Consider the following 5,056-nt stretch of genomic DNA (forward strand, 5'->3'; position numbering starts at 1 on the left):
TTTTTTTTGTGTGTTACATTGAAGGCTTTTTCAGCCCCACGACTGCTACAGCTTCTAACCTTGATATCAATTTGGTACAGGTTTAGATAATGAGTTTGAACGGCAACACTCACAACAAAGGTTATCAAATATCTGGTAAATCTCAGGAGCACTTGTAGCTTGATTTTTTATTAGTAGTGCAATCACTTAGCGTTGGTAAAAATAAAATCATGTGCTATTAACGGTCAAAGGGTTAATTAAGTATGAATCAAATAATAAGTCCTTATGATTCTCAGTTTTGCCATGTGCAATGGCGGAAGTGCGGTAAGTCTGCCAGGCGTACGAGCACAGCAAGCGGCAGGATTGAGTGAGACCTTTGTTGATTATCTTTTTCATATTGTAGTTCTTATATGGTCATCAGTATTTAGTAATATTTGGTATAATGGTTAAAATATTACTAATGCTAGATAAGTAAGCAGCTCCTAATTTAGCGTCATGGCTATAATGAACAGTTGATCCCCTGCGCTTGTGTTGAGTAGTGGGTACTGGACCTGGCTAAGTGGGATTCTGGGTATGTTTAGGACAAAGACATAGTTATGCTCTTAACGCTATGATAAGAATATGGGTTCGTGAGTGATAAAATGAGCGTACGACTCGCCAAAATGAGAGTGTACTGTGGGCAGTAGGCTACGGTTTCTGTTTGAGTGCCAAAAAGAGGAGTGGTACTCCTGCCTCTTCACCAGTGGTAGAAAATCGTCCCGATGAACGTCGTGGTAATTGATTTTGTAGATCATAGATCTCCCGTTGTCATGAAATAAAAAAAAAAAAAAATTGCTCTGTCATAAATATATTTCTTTCCTTTAATCCAAATAATGATTAGAATTTATGTTTCTCTTGGTATTCTGGCACTTCAAGGTAATTAACTTATTTTGTTCTTGAAATTATGTGATTTATCAGGTCAGATACCAGAAATATCCGGCCGGCTACCGAACATCGGATAACGGTTACTGGCCGCCTATCCTGGCGATATACTATTCGGTGCACCTCCAATTTTTTAAACGCTTTGATTTTTCATTAGGACTATTTTCAAAATCTACTGAGATGATTTTTTTTTTTTTTTTTCACGATGCAGAATCCTTGTTAACTATCATCAATATCATGAAAATACTTAAAATTCTCCTGTGACTTCCACTGCGCAGAACTCCTAGCTGTCGAGGTGAGACGCGAGTTAACACGTACATTGCATCGAATTCAAGTTGTGCACTCAAGGCAGTTTATTCCATTCACCGTTTTCTATGACGCTTTTATCAGTTTTTACGACAATGATACAGTTTCTTAAAGAACGCTGTTACTGGCACGCAATCTCCAATACTAATTGAAGTGGATGAACAATGCACCACTACACACACTGCTACTCAGAAATACTCGCACATCAAGAAGACGCTAATCATTTCAAGTGTCCTGCTTTCTAATCTTAAATTTCATGCAGTAAGCATGCATTTTTTTTCTATAGTCGATATGATGACCTTTATTTACCTAAAATGATCAACACTCTGTGAGGCTTTTGTTATATGTGTAGCACTCAACATATGTTCAGCTGATGAGATTCTAGAAATACAAGACAGGGTAGCCCATGGGTTTGGACACGTCAGGTACGTGAAAAAAATAATAAAATAAAATAAATAAATAAAATAAATGAATAATTAAATAAAATAAGATTAAACTGAAAATAAAATAAATAAAGTAAACGTGATCTCCAGCGAAGCGTCCACTAGTTGGTGGCGAACATGTCAGCACAAGCATATCAAAGCATGACTGACGCATTACCTCTGCACTCCACAACAGCTGGCGCGTAATCACTTTTCCATGGAGCTGCCGAACACGCCCTTATTAAGTACCGTCTCATAGACTAGTATCTACAAACAACGCTTTTAACAGACATTATCGCAAAGGAAATAGCTGTGGTTTCTCTTCAGGAAGCTTCGGAGCAATCTAGTGCTGTAATCATGCGCTTACACACTTGTTTTGATTTTTGTCGAGGAGTCTTGAAATAACGCAAACACTGGTGGAACTGCCAATGGGGAACATTATTTTTTACAGAAGGTGTTAATAATTTTATCTTATTTCGTTACTATGAAAATTCATAAACCTTAAATATGTTTATAGTAAAACATATACAGCAAAAGTACCTTCTTGTTATTTATCATCCATCGTTACTAATACGAACCAAATTACTGTTTCTGTCTTCATGCACCTCATGCTTTATAATACGAGTGTTTTTTTCTTTTTTTTTTTTTTATGTAGGAAGGATACTGGCCAAGGGCAACAAAAATCTAATAAAAAAAAATGCCCACTGAAATGCCAGTCCCCTAAAAGGGTCAAAGCAGTGGTCAAAAATTGGTGGATAAATGTCTTGAAACCTCCCTCTTGAAAGAATTCAAGTCATAGGAAGGTGGAAATACAGAAGCAGGCAGGGAGTTCCAGAATTTACCAGAGAAAGGGATGAATGATTGAGAATACTGGTTAACTCTTGCGTTAGAGAGGTGGACAGAATAGGGGTGAGAGAAAGAAGAAAGTCTTGTGCAGCGAGACCGCGGAAGGAGGGGAGGCATGCAGTTAGCAAGATCAGAAGAGCAGTTGGCATGAAAATAGCGGTAGAAGACAGCTAGATATGCAACATTGCGGCGGTGAGAGAGAGGCTGAAGACAGTCAGTTAGAGGAGAGGAGTTGATGAGACGAAAAGCTTTTGATTCCACCCTGTCTAGAAGAGCAGTATGAGTGGAACCCCCCCAGACATGTGAAGCATACTCCATACATGGACGGATAAGGCCCTTGTACAGAGTTAGCAGCTGGGGGAGTGAGAAAAACTGGCGGAGACGTCTCAGAACACCTAACTTCATAGAAGCTGTTTTAGCTAGAGATGAGATGTGAAGTTTCCAGTTCAGATTATAAGTAAAGGACAGACCGAGAATGTTCAGTGTAGACGAGGGGGACAGTTGAGTGTCATTGAAGAAGAGGGGATAGTTGTCTGGAAGGTTGTGTCGAGTTGATAGATGGAGGAATTGAGTTTTTGAGGCATCGAACAATACCAAGTTTGCTCTGCCCCAATCAGAAATTTTAGAAAGATCAGAAGTCAGGCGTTCTGTGGCTTCCCTGCGTGATATGTTTACCTCCTGAAGGGTTGGACGTCTATGAAAAGACGTGGAAAAGTGCAGGGTGGTATCATCAGCATAGGAGTGGATAGGACAAGAAGTTTGGTTTAGAAGATCATTAATGAATAATAAGAAGAGAGTGGGTGACAGGAGAGAACCCTGAGGAACACCACTGTTAATAGATTTAGGAGAAGAACAGTGACCGTCTACCACAGCAGCAATAGAACGTTCAGAAAGAAAACTTGAGATGAAGTTACAGAGAGAAGGATAGAAACCGTAGGAGGGTAGTTTGGAAATCAAAGCTTTGTGCCAGACTCTATCAAAGGCTTTTGATATGTCCAAGGCAACAGCAAAAGTTTCACCAAAGTCTCTAAAAGAGGATGACCAAGACTCAGTAAGGAAAGCCAGAAGATCACCAGTAGAGCGGCCTTGACGGAACCCATACTGGCGATCAGATAGAAGGTTGTGAAGTGATAGATGTTTAAGAATCCTCCTGTTGAGGATAGATTCAAAAACTTTAGATAAGCAGGAAATTAAAGCAATAGGACGGTAGTTTGAGGGATTAAAGCGGTCACCCTTTTTAGGAATAGGTTGAATGTAGGCAAACTTCCAGCAAGAAGGAAAGGTAGATGTTGACAGACAGAGCTGAAAGAGTCTGACTAGGCAAGGTGCAAGCACGGAGGCACAGTTTCGGAGAACAATAGGAGGGACCCCATCAGGTCCATAAGCCTTCCGAGGCTTTAGGCCAGCAAGGGCATGGAAAACATCATTGCGAAGAATTTTAATACGTGGCATGAAGTAGTCAGAGGGTGGAGGAGAGGGAGGAACAAGCCCAGAATCATCCAAGGTAGGGTCTTTAGCAAAGGTTTGAGCAAAGAGTTCAGCTTTAGAAATAGATGTGATAGCAGTGGTGCCATCTGGTTGAAGTAGAGGAGGGAAAGAAGAAGAAGCAAAGTTATTGGAGATATTTTTAGCTAGATGCCAGAAATCACGAGGGGAGTTAGATCTTGAAAGGTTTTGACATTTTCTGTTAATGAAGGAGTTTTTGGCTAGTTGGAGAACAGACTTGGCATGGTTCCGGACAGAAATATAAAGTGCATGAGATTCTGGTGATGGAAGGCTTAAGTACCTTTTGTGGGCCACCTCTCTATCATGTATAGCACGAGAACAAGCTGTGTTAAACCAAGGTTTAGAAGGTTTAGGACGAGAAAAAGAGTGAGGAATGTACGCCTCCATGCCAGACACTATCACCTCTGTTATGCGCTCAGCACACAAAGACGGGTCTCTGACACGGAAGCAGTAGTCATTCCAAGGAAAATCAGCAAAATACCTCCTCAGGTCCCCCCAACTAGCAGAGGCAAAACGCCAGAGGCACCTTCGCTTAGGGGGATCCTGAGGAGGGATTGGAGTGATAGGACAAGATAAAGATATGAGATTGTGATCGGAGGAGCCCAACGGAGATGAAAGGGTGACAGTATAAGCAGAAGGATTAGAGATCAGGAAAAGGTCAAGAATGTTGGGCGTATGTCCAAGACGGTCAGGAATACGAGTAGGATGTTGCACCAATTGCTCTAGGTCATGGAGGATAGCAAAGTTGTAGGCTAGTTCACCAGGATGGTCAGTGAAGGGAGAGGAAAGCCAAAGCTGGTGGTGAACATTGAAGTCTCCAAGAATGGAGATCTCTGCAAAAGGGAAGAGGGTCAGAATGTGCTCCTCTTTGGAAGTTAAGTAGTCAAAGAATTTCTTATAGTCAGAGGAGTTAGGAGAGAGGTATACAACACAGATAAATTTAGTATGAGAATGACTCTGTAGTCGTAGCCAGATGGTGGAAAACTCGGAAGATTCAAGAGCGTGGGCACGAGAGCAGGTTAAGTCATTGCGCACATAAACGCAGCATCCAGCTTTGGATCGAAAATGAGGATAAA

This window comes from Scylla paramamosain, chromosome 18 (genome assembly GCF_035594125.1).
Source record: "Scylla paramamosain isolate STU-SP2022 chromosome 18, ASM3559412v1, whole genome shotgun sequence".
NCBI lineage: Eukaryota > Metazoa > Arthropoda > Malacostraca > Decapoda > Portunidae > Scylla > Scylla paramamosain.